This window comes from Rattus norvegicus, chromosome 5, assembly GCF_036323735.1.
Source record: "Rattus norvegicus strain BN/NHsdMcwi chromosome 5, GRCr8, whole genome shotgun sequence".
NCBI classification, from domain to species: Eukaryota; Metazoa; Chordata; class Mammalia; order Rodentia; family Muridae; genus Rattus; species Rattus norvegicus.
The window spans coordinates 76,802,866-76,818,665 of NC_086023.1; the positions used below are offsets into that span (position 1 = coordinate 76,802,866).

General features: G+C 49.3%; 1 protein-coding gene across 3 annotated transcripts in view; it reads right to left on the bottom strand.

Annotated features, from left to right (window-relative positions):
• Ptpn3 (protein tyrosine phosphatase, non-receptor type 3) overlaps nucleotides 1–15,800 on the bottom strand; it is a 118,898-nt gene that overhangs the window by 99,179 nt on the left and 3,919 nt on the right. The window lies entirely within an intron of this gene.

Below are 15,800 nucleotides of genomic sequence, written 5' to 3' on the forward strand. Positions count from 1 at the left end.
GCCCAGCCCATTGTGGGTGGGGCTATCTCTGGGGTGGCTGGGGGGGAGGTCTATTAAGGAATCAGAGTTGGGCAATAGTGTGGAAGGCCATTAATCCCAGCTCTCAGGAGAGAGGGCAGTCAGGTGGATCTTTGTACGTTTCGGGCCAACCTGGTCTGCAGGACAGACAAAGCTACACAGAGAAACCTTTCTGTCTCGAAAAAAAGGAAGGAAGAACGAGAGAGAGGGGGGGAGAGAGAGAGAGAGAGAGAGAGAGAGAGAGAGAGAGAGAGAGAGAGAGAGAGAGAGAGCGAGCGCGAGAGAGAGAGCGCAAGCTGAGCAAGCCAGTAAGCAGCACCCTTCCTTGGTCTCTGCATCAGCTCCTGCCTCCAGGTTCCCGCCCTGTCCTGGCTTCCTTCCGTGATGGATTTCCATGTGGAAGTGTAACTGAAATAAACCTTTTCCTCCCCAAGTTGCTTTTGCTCGAGGTGTTCCATCCACCTGAGAGACAAGACCTGCTGAACTTTCCCGAGGCCCTAGCCCACTTCACATTTCTAGCAACAATGTGTTCCCTGTCTGCCCACATCCCTGCTAACACTTGGCAGTCCCCCTCCCTTTTCTGGATATGATCTCTCCTGGGTATATGGCAGTAGTTCATGGCTTGGACTGTCCCAAGCCTAATGACTAACAACAGTGATATCATGCAATGCCCATCGGTCACCCACCTTCAGAGAAATGTCCGTTCAAGTCCTTTGCTCATTACTGAAATGAACTAGTCAGGATTTAGAGCTGGTGAATCTCAGGGCGTTTTCTAAGGATTTTTTTTTTTAAGCGTATGTGTCTATATGTGAGCTTGTGCTTATGACTGCAGTGCTCACTGAAGCCAAGGAGGGTATGGAAGACCCTGGCTGTTAGGAGCTGCTTCTAACATGGGTGCTGAGGCAGGAACTTGGGTCCCTCTGGATGACCACTGAGGCATCTCTCTAGCCCCCAGTTTTAGGAATATGTTCCTCATATTAAACGTGTGTGATCTCATGACTCTAAAACACTTTCTCCTGTTCTAGAGACCGCCAACACTTGCTTGGATGCACCAAATTCACGTTCCGATGGGACTCAATGAACCTCTTTTTTCCTTTGTGGTTTAGGCTTGTGGTATCGCATGCCAAGAACCCACTGCTAAATCCAAGGCTGTGAAGACCGATCCCTATGGCTTCCTCTAAGAGGTTTTGTGGCTTTAGCTTTTTATACTTAGGTAATCGACGTATTTAGAGTTGCTTGTTTTTTTGTTTTTGTTTTTTTTTTGGATAGGGTATGAAGCAGAGTTAACATACGGGCCTGCAGAAGACCAGCCCCCAATCAATCATTCACTGTGAGTGAGTCACTGTGAGTCGAAAGACCATCCCACCTGATGCTCCTGACTGCTACAGGACCATCCACGGCAGGCAGATATTAAACCTGATCAGCTAAGCAGATTAAAGATTAAATGTGCGTGAACATACCACGGTGTTTACACACGCCCAATGGCTAGCCTAAAATGACACAAAATCAACTAAACACCCCTGAGCAGTGACAAGATGGAGTGTCCCAGCCGTGGGACACTCAACATACTCTTACCAGCTTCCTGTCTTGGGTCCTTGTCACACGGATGAGGAACTGAGAGCAAAGTGAGACAAGACCTTCCCACAGCCTGGGCTTCAACTCCCAAGGCCTTACCCAGTAGCAAGCAGAGGTCTGGCTCCAGGATTTCACAGACATAGATATGCAAGAAAGATCCACATCATAGTTCTGACTGGCTTCAAGGGGCTGGGGGTGGCAGCTTCAGATCTGCCTATGGTCACTTCTGCCACCTTCACCATATTCACTCTGCCTTGACCGTTCCCAACTTGTGACAGGCGAACTCTACTTCAAGGGTTCACACCTGCTGTTCCCCCTTCTGGGACACCCTTTAGATATTCATTTGCTCTCTCCCTTCCCTCATGTGCCTGGTTCACATTTTACCTCATTAATATGGCTGTTCACGTCTTTCCTTACGCCTGGAACCCCACTTTATTTTTCTCCCGAGTGTATGGGTAAGCGGTGGAAGACAGGATAGCACACTTTATTCTGTACTATACCACTAAAACATCAGAGGCTATCTAGACAGTTCCATATGTACAGGCGTGGCCACCAAGGCACCCACACCTTACTTTTGGACCTCCTGTCTGGGAACCCCTGAGCTGTATCAAGGACAAGAAGGGCAGGAACATCACATGTCATCCAACCCTTCTACATCTGTCAATCCAGCTCAACGTGTTGGTGGCAACTGACTTAGCCACAGGAGATGGAATCTCCACCCGTAATAGATGTTTGTGAGATGCACGTGTGAATGAGTAAGAGGCCGTCCCACCCACACAGGGCTGGTGCTCATACTGTGAAAAGGGCTGTTAGCCTTAGCACATTCCAATGAAGCCAGAAGGTTATGGTCAATGATTCCCAGGAACCTACTGCCAGGAAACAGTCAAACATGGGAAAAGGTAGCTGCAAAGTTCTTCCTCCTGGTGGTATCTACCACACTGAAAAAGAGAAAGAAAGAAAGAAAGAAAGAAAGAAAGAAAGAAAGAAAGAAAGAAAGAAAGAAAGAAAGAAAGATCAACTGCCAACTTTGGGGGCCACTTAAGTGTGGTACAAAATCTTCACAAGACAACCATGAAAATTTCACAGTATGAACCAGTGGGTGGTAGTGATGGCCAGGGCACAAGTCAGGTACTCCCAATATTTGGGAACTAGAGGGTCATAAGTGTCAGGAGTTCAAGTTCACCTTCAGCTACACAGTGAATCTTGGGTTATCCTGGGCTACATGCCAAAACAGGAAGAGAAATCTTATAATATGAAAAACAAAGCATTAGGTTTTTAAAAGCCACATCTACGGCGTGATTGTTCTATAAGAAGCTATGATGAACTTAAAGAATATCAAGCAGAGTTTTTTGAAAGAAATGCAGTCACCTGTGGCTTTATGGTAGCCAGGGATTAAGACCTTTATCCTCCCTCCCCTGCCTGACACCTCCCACCTTCCTTCCATTTGCAACCTGCCTGCCTAACTTCCTCTTCTAGGGGCGGTTCTAGCCCTAGGTCCCACCCTCACAACCTCTCAGGGCCTGCAGTGTTCCGGCCTTTTCCAGACTTCCTGCAGACCCTCTCACCCAAACCGGCCTGTTCCAGACTTCCTGCAGACCCTCTCACCTAAATTGGCTCCACTGCACTCCTCAGGTCCCCTCCTGCACTCCCAACCCTAGGCCTGCAGCAAATGCTGGAACCTTGCAGAGAGCACCAGTGCCTGGACCTCATTCTTTGGAGGGGTGCTGCTACTGAGGGCAGAGTCCTAAGGCCCAGGCCCAGAAGACCTGATCCGAGGCTTGGGTAGGTCCTATCTTCCAAGTAGCAGAGAAGTAAATTTGCTCTGGGCTTCCTCACGAATTGCTGGAGTCTCCACAGAAATTCCCATTCCTGCTGTGGACCCTCAATCCACTCAGAGAGACCCTAGTCTGGTCCTACATTCCCAGTCCTGACTTGGAGGCCTCAAGTATATTCTATCCCTGGTGCATTCACTGGAGAGGGCCTGTGGACTCCATACCCGTTTCTCCCTTATCAGTTCTGGGTTTTCAGGTAGTCAGCAGATCTCAGCACTGGACAGATACATCCTCCCCTCGCGAACTCTACATGTGTCCCACTCAACAATGCCTCAGACATGGATGAGGCCCTCTGTCTAGATTGCCAGGCAGGCAATTAGGGAAGTGAGTATTAGGCTATCTCAGGCCTTCAGTACAGTGAGTGCTGAAAGAAAGGGGACTGTGCCACCAGTTTCTGGGGTATCCCCAGAGCCGATCACAGCACCTTCTAAGAAAAATTTAACTGTGAGGTGACCCTGAGGATGCATGTCAACCAACATCGTCACCCCAAAAATCTCAAATCTCTGGGGTTCTAACTGCGATGATCTGTCATCGGTGTCACTGTCATGTCCTAGGTCCAGGTCCACTTGCCTCATTAAGGGACTGAGTGTAAGGCCAAGTGTACAGCAGGGATGAAGATACCTTTCTAGTTTCAGTTATCTAATATTGATGAACTCAGAAGACATAATGGAAGGTTCTAGAAGTAAACAATTCAGAAGGGTGCTTTTGTTGTGTGGAGGAAATAGGAACCTAGTACCCCAGAGCCACGCCCAAGTTATATACTTTAAGATCTCATTTCCTAAGTTTTATGTATGATTTTTAGGGTCTCATGTAACCCAGGATAGCCTCAAACTGACCATGTAGCTGACGGTGGCCTCGAACTTCTGGTCTCTCTGCCTCCACCTGAGTGTTGGGATCAGAGGCCTGAGCCACCATCCTTGGTTTATGCTGTATTTATTCTTGGAGGTGGAAACCAGGGCTTGGGACATGCTAGCTCATTCTACCAAGTGAACTTCCCCCTTCCCAACTCTTACATACCTTTTTATTTTAATTTATTTTGAGACAGTGTCTCATTATATATAGCCTAGGATGCCCTTGAATTCATAGATATCCACCTGGCTCTGCCTTCCAAGTCCTGGGATTAAGGACATGCACTTCTATACCCAGCTAAATATCTTTTTTATTACAGTGAGCGCTATTAGTCTTCTATTTTATTCTTCGCTCTTGATTTCTTACTGCGTTAAATTTACACGTAGGCTAGAACACCTAGGGTTTAGTACTGTCCTCTCTCTATAATTCTCACTACCACAGAGCAAGTTCTAAACAACTAAGTGCCGTTTCTGACGGACAGTTTAGGATCATAAGGAGTCTGGAGAAATGAAGAGAGATGGCTCAGCGGTGAAGATCACTGACTGCTCTTCCAGAGGTCCTGAGTTCAAATCCCAGAAACCACATGGTGGCTCACAAGCATCTGTAGTGGGATCCAATGCCCTCTTCTGGTGTGTGAAGACAGAGACAGTGTACTCATATAAAACAAATAAATCTTGAAGAAGACGACGTCGTCATCGTCGTCTTCCTCCTCTTCCTCCTCCTCCTCTTCTTCCTCCTCCTCTTCTTCTTCCTCCTCCTCTTCCTCCTCTTCCTCTTCCTCCTCCTCTTCCTCCTCCTCCTCTTCTTCCTCCTCCTCTTCTTCTTCCTCCTCCTCCTCCTCCTTCTCCTCCTCCTCCTCCTCCTCCTTCTCCTCCTCCTCATCCTCCTCCTCCTCCTCCTCCTTCTCCTCTTCCTCCTCCTCCTCCTCCTCCTCCTCCTCCTCCTCCTCCTCCTCCTCCTCCTCCTCCTCCTCCTCCTCCTTCTTCTTCTTCTTCTTCTTCTTCTTCTTCTTCTTTTGGGTCCCATCTTACTCTCGATCTGGCACATCCAATCATACTCTATTTTCACTGGAGTTAAAGAGACTTTGCTGGTACCTCCACTACGGCTCCCAGGATCTTCCTCTTCCTCCTCTCTGTGGCCATCGGCCATGGTCCCATAGTTGCCACCATCCACAGCTCTGGCAGCGAGAACAAAGTACAGCTCTCCCCATCCCTAAGGCTGCTGGTTCAAACCAGAAACAGATTTCACACAACAAGCAATGTCAGAGAAATCAAAGAGTCGCTGTGCCTTCAGGGATCGTCAGGTGACCTCGGGAGGGAGAGGTGCCACTGCCATTCCTTGCTAGCCCAACAGTGAACACCTGTTAGGGGCTCGCTGGGGGCCTCAGAGGGTGTGGGTCGAGTCTGCCATCGGAAGCTGATACTTTCACAGCACGGGCAGCGTACCCAAGCACATCTCACTCTGCTCAGTGAACGCATGGCACTGAGGAAAGACACGTGCATTTCAGTGGGGACAATCATCTGCCTGGGACTTAGAACACAGGGTTGTTCAGCAAGCAGGAGGCCAGGTGGCAAAACTCTTCAGAGACAGGAGGAAGGGGGTCAGGAAGGTACTGAAGTTTGGGGAGCCCTTCTCTCTGCTATCCATCTCATTTCCTTGACAAACAACCCCAAGATTCCTACTTAGGAACTTACCACCCTCCCAGAGACCCAAATGTTGCTGTCTGACTCCCAGGTGCACAGAGCCCCACTTGCAAGTTCAACCTCCCACAACCCTCAGCTCTCCAGAACCCCCACTCTCTGGCTCTCAGAAACTGCCAGAGCATATGGTATGAGTCAATTAGAAAGACTCAGGAAGCTTGGAAGACAGGTCTGAAGAGCCCCTCAGAAGGCCCAGTGTCAGGCGTCAGGCGTGTGTTTGTGTCTGTGTGTCTGTCTCTGTCTCTCTCATGATTCCCCAGAAGAGCAGCTCTGCCAGGCAGTCTTCCCATCTGGAATCTTGTTCCCATATTCATCTCTTCCCAGGAGGCACTGGGGCACTCCTTCTCAGAAGTCCCTCTCCTCACATGCTGAGCCCTGAGGACAAAGCTGAATAAGAGAGCACTTCTACCCAAGAGTCCCCACAGAGGGGTCCCTTTCATATCTCCCATGCCTGAGGCCTATGGCTAAGAAAATAAGTCTTTCTAACTTTTCTCTTAATATCTCTCGTGGCAAGGAATCTGCCTTCCCGATTGTGGCCCTTTAAGATTGACTTTATGTTAGATGGAAAGGTTAAAATGACAACACAAAACTTACGGATCCTTGCAGGGGCTGGGGAGATGGCTCAGAGGGTAAAGCATTTGAGCTATGAATATGAGGGCTGGAGCGTGGATCCCTAAACCCATTTAAAGGGCTGGACAGGCATAACGACCACTTGAAACCCTAGCACTCAGGAAGCAGAGACAGGCATCCTCAGCACGGGCTGCTTCCTACTGTCCTCATAAAACACAACCAAGGCCACTCATAAAAGAAAGCACGCGAGGCCAGGTTGTGGTAGTACACATCTTTAATCCCAGCACTTAGGAGGCAGAGGCAGGTGGATCTCTGAGTTCAGGGCCAGCCTGGTCTACAGAGTTCCAGGACAGCTAGGGCTACACAGAGAAACCCCAGTAAAATAAACAACAAAACCCATTCAATTTAGCTATGATTTCAGAGGGCTAACAACACCTATGATGTGGGATCAAAGTAGCAGCTGAGAGCTCACCGCCAGCTAGAGAGAGCTTTGGAGATCATAGGAATCTTTTGGAGCCTTGAATCCTGCCCCAGCAACACACCTCTACAACAAGGCCACACTTATTTTTTAATATTTTTTTAAAGAATTGTTTATTTATTTTATGTATTTGAATACACAGTCACTGTCTTCAGATACCAGAAGTGGGCATCAGATCCCATTACAGATGGTTGTGAGCCACCATGTGGTTGCTGGGCATTGAACTCAGGACCTCTGGAAGAGCAGCCAGTGATCTTAACCTCTGCGTCATCTTTTGAGCCCACAAGGCCACACTTCTTAATCATTTCCTACCAACTGGGAACCAGGTATTCAACTATATTAGTCCACGAAGGCCACTCTCATTCAAACCACCGTATCAAATTAGCCCCAAGTAACCAGGATTCAATGAGACCCTACCTCAATAAATTAGAGAGTGACAGGGAAGACCCTTGACATCAACTTCAGGCCTCCACATGCACGCTTGCACATGCATGCAAACAGCCGGGCACACACCACACACACACACACACACACACACACACACACACACACACACACACACACAAGCATTCTTGCAAACGAATAGCCTAAAAACAGGTCGGCAGCACCTAGAGAAGCACAGGTGTGCCCTGGAGTCTACCTGTGCCACTGCTGGTGGTGTGTAGACCGCATCTCAGCATCTTCCGGGAACTTTCTAAAATAAAGAATACAGAGCTCAACTAAGCCCAAGGGAACTTGGAGAGGCCTAAGCCTAACTTGGAGTCATGGTTTGAGGTGATGGGGGAGAATGGCAGAAGACAAGGACAGATGTCATGGTCATACACAGTCTGTAGAGTGTGGGCTTTATCTATATGCTTTTTCAGGGGAGCACAATGGGGGAGGGTAGTAAGCAGGGGACCACTGGCAAAGGGAGAAACAAAAGTACTGGGAAAAGATGGCTTGAGAATGGGGTGTTAGGGTGGGGTGGAAACAATCTGTGAGGGGTGATGGGCAGGTGTGGGGACCAGGGAAAAGTGTCTTTAGAGTTCTTAAACTGGAAGACCTTTTGTTTTTTGAGACAGTACCTCACTATGTAGACCAGGCTGGCTTTGAACTAGCATTGATCCCCCTGCCTCTGGAGTGCTGGGCTGAAGGACAAGTGTCACCGTGCCTGGCTCGACTTTACTTACGCTTAGAGACATCAGCCAGGCAGTAAAGGAATCGTGTGCTGAGGTGTTTCAGAACAGTCAAATCCGTAGACAGAAACTAGGGTGGCAGATGTAGGAGCTGCAGAGAGGGACACTGGAAGCTGCTGTCATTTAATAGGGGTCTATTCCCAAATGTGAGATGTGGGGTCCTGTGCATGGCAGTGACCACTGTGCAATAGTACAAATGTGTTTAATCACTGAATGCCCCTAACCTGGGCACTTAAAAACGGCTAAAAGGTGAATTCTAAGTTCTACTCTTTTTCACCACCTCGTTTCTTTACAACGAGGCCTTTCCCCTCATTATAGGATAGACAAACATGTCGAGAAACTTCAGAAACCTGAACTGGAAGTGAATGGCGAATCTGTCCTGGGAAGTGAGAACCGCTTTCCAGTCCTTCTAGGGTGCTCACTGGTAGAGAAAGGTTGGACAGAGACTTAGCAGGAAGTGGGTGGGGCCTCTTCTTTAGTTCGTGATTCGTTAGAAAAGGCCTAAGGCTACACCAGAACCATTCATCTTCTCAGACTGCAGGACGGAAAGTAAGGAGAGAAGGGGCGGCGGAAGATGGAGAGAGAAGCAGGGAAGGTGAGGTGGATCCTTCAAATGCCTCCAGCATTACATACAGAGCGACAGGCAGAAGTGGGAGGCTAACCTGGACAGAATTAATGCAGAGGTCAAGGCTAGGGAGTGAACCAATCAGAGCAAAGGACTACACGGGTGAACCAATCGGAGCAAGGAAGGATCACCCGGGATAGCCAATAGGCTGCAAGGACTGAGCTGTCATCTTCAACCACCTCCTACCCTAGGCACAGCTCTGCAAAGGATGGAAGTGAGCTGGCCCACTGAGGGTCTGAGTCAGTCAAACCTGCAGAGCTCGGAGAATGTGGCCCGGCAGCCTGAGTCTATCAAGTCCGGCAGGGGATTCTGACGTTTTGAATCTGAGAAACACAACCACAGACTACAGAGTCAACGGAACGTTTAATATGGCCATATATATGGAAAAAAATGGGAAAAAAAATCCTCACCAGCCTAATCCCTACTGTATAAAAGGAGAACTGCTCTAAAGGCAACATACTTATTTGTATACTAAGAGAAACGCCAAAGGGTATTAACAAATAATAAAAATATACAGCCTGGGGGCTGGGGATTTAGCTCAGTGGTAGAGCGCTTACCTAGGAAGCGCAAGGCCCTGGGTTCGGTCCCCAGCTCCGAAAAAAAAGAACCAAAAAAAAAAAAAAAAAATATATATATATATATATATATATATATATATATACAGCCTGTCTGACATGCTCAATCGAAGCAGACCCAAAAAGTACACCTAAGACCTGGGGGCTGGAAAGGCGCCTGAGATGTGAGTCTCAGCAACTGTCCTGTGTCCAGGGGCCTCGTTAGGACCTCCATCTGTGAAAGGGAAGTGGACTAAGGTTGCTCTCCAGTCTCCTGAAGTTTGGATGCTGTGACATTTTGTCCTGTAAAAAGGAGACGCAAAGCAAAATGTTTTTGCCTCTCTGGGCCTTTTTTTTTTTTAATTAGTTTTGTTTTGGTTGACATTTCTGTAGTATCCAGGTTTTGAACCCACGGCCTTGCAAGCGATCCACAATCCTTCTGCCACTGAGTCACAGGCCCAGGGCTCTTTTTGTGCTTTTTTTTCCTTTTGAGACAAGACCTCAACAACTTTCCCAGGCTAAACTCCAACCTGCTCTGTAGCCCAGGCAGGACTTGAATTTTACCATCTCCTGCCACAGCCTCAGGAGCAGCTGGAATTACGTACCTGCGACACCAGGCTTGGCTGGAAAGGGTTTTGTTTTGTTTTGTTTTTTGAGACAGGGTTTCTCTGTATAGCCCTGGCTGTCCAGGAACTCACTCTGTAGACCAGGCTAGCCTTGAACTCACAGAGATCCATCTGCCTATGCCTCCAAGTTCTGGGTTTAAAGGCCTAGGCCACCACCACCCAGCGGCACGTTTGTCCTTATACAGCAAGATCTAACAGTAACCTAGAAAGTCTTTTTGACGCTCAGCAATGCTACTGCCAGGTGTTCTAAGAACTGGGGCACTCCATCACCTGGCTAACAGGTGCCTGTTTATAAAAACACCACACTGAGCAGGGCCACCCCACTGGAATGGACTTTTTATCACAAGTAAGTAAGGCCAGCTTGTGAGTTCCAGGTCAGCCAGGTAACACAGGAAGACACCACCTCCTACAGTCACAAACGGGGCTTCCCTGGATGGTGTTCTGAAGCCCACCTGGCCAGCTTCCCAGAAAACAGCTGCATAACTTCACGTTTCTGTCTTACAGTTCCTCGGGACCCAGGAACTCTGGCTGGTGTTTTCTGAGGGGGAGAAGAGAAGTAAGGGGACCTGAAAGCATGGACACTGGGGCCTGCCCCCACCCAGTGCACACTTGACTCTGGGAACCTAGGCTTCCTGACAAGAGGCCCTGGTCACTAGGATCTTTCCCAGGATGGCTTCCTGCCTGGTTTCTCTGTACCCAAGCCTCAGTCTGTACCTACTGGGCATCGAATACCCAGTCCCTTGTAACTAGGTTCCCAAAGACACCTGCTTGCATGCCTCTGCCAATGGGTCTGACCGCAGAACTGAACTAGGGGTGGTTGTGGAGAGACATCCTGATCTAGGGAGACTGGGCTCCTACTCTACCAGGTTTGCACATCTGGCCTCTGAATCCCATGGGAAATCCCGTGGGGTAGGCAATGGGGGACAGCAGGCTCGGCAAGCTTCTCCCTGAGGCCTTATATCATAAGCCCACTCTGCCCCTCCATCCAACCTGAGCCTGCAGTAAAGTACCAGGCAGAGAAGAGCAAAGTAAGGTCAGAGCTGTAAAGAGGTCATGGCAGGGTCAGTCTGAGGGGGTAGGACAATATACAGAGGTATAGGACCACGGCAGGGAACGTGTAGGGACCCTAGGCAGTGCCAAGGTCATCAAGGGGTTTTTGTCTTCATCCAGATGGATTTCTAGTGCCATCAGGTTTGCTAGGCTGGTCTGATCTCAACCCCAAAGTCAGACTTGAGTAAACTGAACACATACACTTATGTACCTAGAGTAGTTCCAGTAAAGCCTGCCGATCGGATGCATCTACGAAAAACATGTCCATTCTCTCTCAAAATGTTCTTTTTGGATGATGTGCTCGAGGCCAAAGAGTCAAAGGTGCACTTGGAGGAGGTTGTTTGTGGGCAGAGAAACCTGAACAGTGAATCTCCTTCCTCAAGAGGATCCCACTGGCCTTTCCGATATACCGGCCAACCTGCCAATGAGGTTCCTTGTATATCTGTGCCAACAGTAGGCTCACTATCCCACCCTTTTCGGGGGTCAGGCTATGATAAAAATAGCATTTCAAACCTATTTATAGAAAGACTGCAACAAATAACACCAGCATCCCTCCCAGCAAGGCAAGGGTTGGGGATGCAGAAAACCAGGAAACTTGCTTCGATCTCCACAAGTATTTACTGAGCACCCGAGACTGTCCAGGCGCTGCGCCTGGCTCTAGGGACGAAATCATGAGTCAAATGAGAAAGGCCTAAGTTAAAAGACCCGTGACAAAATGACTGACCCTTGTAGAACAAAAAAAAAAAAAAAAAAAAGCCAAGGTCACAGGCTAGCTGGAGAGCTGTTCTGCTTTAGAGCATTCTAACAGAGACATAAAAACTGGAGCTCACCACGCTCCAGCAGAGGCTTTGTTTGCTCAGCAAAGGACATCACTGTGGCACGTGGCATGAGCTAAGGTTTACAGATTGGGCAGCAGTACCATCTCTGAGTCTAAAAGTTATAGGAGTGGAGGAGAGGGACGGGGACGAGGCTCCCTTGGCAGAAACTCCTAACAGCACCCGAAGACATGGTGGCTCACACCTGTGATCCTCCACTGCATGTAAGGACGGAGGTTAGCTGGGCCTCCCTAAGAACCCATCTCAGAATCAAAGAAGGAGAATTTGTACAACAAGATACTGTTTTTTTTTCTCACATGAAAATCTTTCTCTACGCACATGCACTAGCACAAACACGTGTGTGCTCACACACAGGCGCGCGCACACACACGCACACACACACACCCCATGAAAGCAGAAGAGGAGGCACAGGAGTGGTGAAAGGGGGTTAACATGAGCAAGGTACAATTGTACGGAGGTTATAAAACTGTTGTCTTTGCACTCTAGCTAAAAAGTGAAATAAATTGTGTACTGTAGTCATGTCCAAGGATGTGACTACTTTCAACAAGTATCAGGGGGAAGAGTCTACCAATGACCCTCAAATGGTTTGAGGAAAACGTTGCACACAGGGGTATGACAAATAGGATAAAATGGTCAGGATGGCTGGGGACGTTTCTCACGGTAGTCTCGAAACTTTTCTTTAGGTTTGAATGAAATTAAAAACAAAGCTTAGAGAAAGGGGCGGGGGGGGGGGGTGGCGAAAGGGAAGGATTGAGATCTATCCTGTCACTGCAACAGGGCTCCCAGGGCAGATACCGAGACAGGTACTAATACAAACTAGGCTAATTACTATAAAATTGCCACTGTGAACAGGGCTATCAAGGTAAGGCTGTGATGGCCTGAACACTCCAAGCTTCACCCTGGTGCTGAGCTGACCTGGGTGGAAGGAAGCCATTTGTAAACTCAGTCAGTCCTGAGCTTCAGGACCATGAGGCAGGGCTGGAAGCTCAGGGCCAGAGTAGGTGGATCGGGGCCAAGGGAAGAGCTGAGCTTGGATTGTCCTTACCCCTAGAAGCAATAGACTGGGCGGGTGACAGGACATGTGGAGGCCACAGTGGTGGTGGTGACAGCTGCCTCTTGGAGAAGCACCATCTGTGTGTTTCTCCTGCCCCCTGACACCATACTGTTCTACAAACCACATGCATGCACTTGCCAACCAGACACGGGGAGGGGATGTGGGTATGAAGGGGTCAAGCCATGTGCCGAGTGGGCAGGGGAAGGCTGCCAGGGAGCTGCTGCCTCTCGAGTCCAGCCCTCGGAGCTGACTCATCTCAGGGAGGTGGGTACAGAGGCCAGGACTCCACCCCACACCCACGCCTATCTCCACTCATAAACAGCCAGCAAAGCCCTCCAGCCTGAATCCTGCTTTTCTTCAGCTCTAAGGAAGAGAACTCACACACTTGACTTGGGAGAAGGCCTCCAAAAGGGGAGCTACTCAGTAGTGACTCCCATACCAAAGGGAAGGGACTTTCACTGTCCCAGACTTAAGTGGGTCATTAGGTCACTTAAGAAAGCCTGTTCAAGAGACATACGTTCTGTGATGTTCTTCCCTTTACAGGCAAATAATCAGTTTAGGGACAGATGCGGGTTCAAGTCCTCACCATGCGGCAAGGCCTGATGGGAAGTCACTACCACCTCTCAGTCTTGGTTGTTCAATGCATCTGTGAAATGAACTCGGTGGGAGGGACACCATACCAGAGCCTCAGCGCTGAAAGTCCACTGCATGCATGGTTATTAAAGTGTGTGTAAACCGACAGTGTATCGGGGGCCTGCAGTTTCCAGAACTATCCCAGTGCCGTAGCCTTTGTTCTAACTTTTCACATAAACCATCAGACCACCTCAGAAATTCCACTCTCTCGATATCCAAAAACCTCCGGGGCCTCCCCTTACAGAGAGCGTCTGCGCCGACATTCTTTTTCTTTCGCAGGATGGAGCCCGGCCTTATTTCAGAAAAACGTTGTCAGCTGAGCCCACAGTACCAAGGAGAAAAGCCCAGGGCCACCAGGTTTCCCTGTGATCTCCTATTTGGTAGCTGCCCGCAGGCACTTCTGTTGTCTACACCCGGGGGAGCATTGCCTGCTGAGGGAGGCCCTCACCTGCCTTCCAAGCAGCCTCCCAGAGAGGCAATATGGCCAGAGGGTGGCTGCAAGGACTCAGGCAGCATCCGGTGGCCGGGAAAGACCATACTAATTTGGAATAAGGGACACCGAGAGGCCTCTCTGGCACGAGGTACTCCAGTGCAGAGGAAAGAAAGAAAACCCAGCGAGGCCTGCCTAACTCAGCAACTAGAGAGCACCCCAATTACTCTGAATGCTGACCACCTTGGAGGCGTAATCCAAGGGCTAAGCCGCACCCTTCCCTGTGTATTTCCTGACAGATACCCTTGCTGCTTAATAAGGACCTCCAACCTGACAGGACCTAGAATCACCCAGGAGGGAAGCCTGACTGCCAGGCACGTTCTAGATAGGTTAAATTAAGGTGTGAAGACCATTCACAAGGTGGGCGGTACCATCCCCTGACCCGGGGCCCCAGACTACATAAAAGGGAGAAAGTGAACAGAACTCAAGCAGCCGCCTCTCCCTACTTCCTGACTGTGTGTGTGTCCAACCTGGGATGGTTTGTCCATGCTCGGCCCAGGGAATGGCACTGTTAGAAGGTGCGGTCCTGTTGGAATGGGTGTGTCCTTGTTGGAGTGGTTGTGTCACTGTGGGCGTGGGCTTTAAGCCCCTCATCCTAGCTGCCTTCAGATAAAGATGTAGAACTCTTCAGTTCTGCCTGCACCATGCCTGCCTGGACGCTGCCATGTTCTTGCCTTGATGATAACGGACCGAACCTCTGAACCTGTAAGCCGGCCCCAATTAAGTGTTGTCCTTGTAAGACTTGCCTTGGTCATGGTGTCTGTTCACAGCAGTCAAACCCTAACTAAAACACAACCTGACTGGATAACTGAAGCCCTTGCAGTAAAGACTTTCCTGTCATGGTAAACCATACTATGGGTGCCAAAATGAACCCTTCCTCCTTAAACTGCCTTTGTCAGGTTTTTGGTCACAGCAACGAGAAAAGTGCAAACACACTAAGACTGCCACCCCTGGCATCACCTGCGGCAAACTTGATCTTCCTTCAAATCACTTAGGAGACAGATGGGTGGATAGATGCACAATATATGCAAGTGCACATGCGTGAGTTCACAGCCCAGTTCTTCTTCTAGCTCTGCAGCACCTTCTAGTCTCTGGGCCTGACACATACTAGGGACCTTACAGAAAACTCTTGCATTTGCTATTGGATCTGCGCTTAGGAGCGCGCCCTGGGACAACCAGGTAACTTGGAGGTCGGGGTGGCTTCGGGTGCAGAAAGTCTAGAAGTAAATGCAAGACTTCTGGATTTCAGCCATGGGTGGAGAGATGGGGATGGGGGGCACGGGACTACAAAGAGCTTCATGGAGTCTCTTCTGCCAAAAGATAGGAGATCTCTGTGAGATCAGAGCCTGTGGTCACCAAGCCCAGACAAGATCGATGTTGACATGACCCAGTCCTCCCTCATCTGCAGCATGAGGGAAAGGTACCAGAGAATTGGCCCACACACCCACTAGCTGAGCCAGACTGGGGTACCACCAGCACTCCTGCCTGCCAGAGTCTGAGGAGAGGACAAAGGGCCAGGCTTTGCTTTCCAGGAACTGACTGATGTAGGAAGGTGAGCCCTGTAATTACGGTCAAGAGGAGGACCGCAAATCACCGATCCCTTCCCAACACACCGTTCGCCGGGAACTGAAAGGAAGGAGTATACCACGTCTTAGGGCTTCTCCAGCAAGGTACACCCGTTCTAGAAAACAGTGACTCTTGCACTCACAGACTTGTGACGTAGCTTAGACGGCCA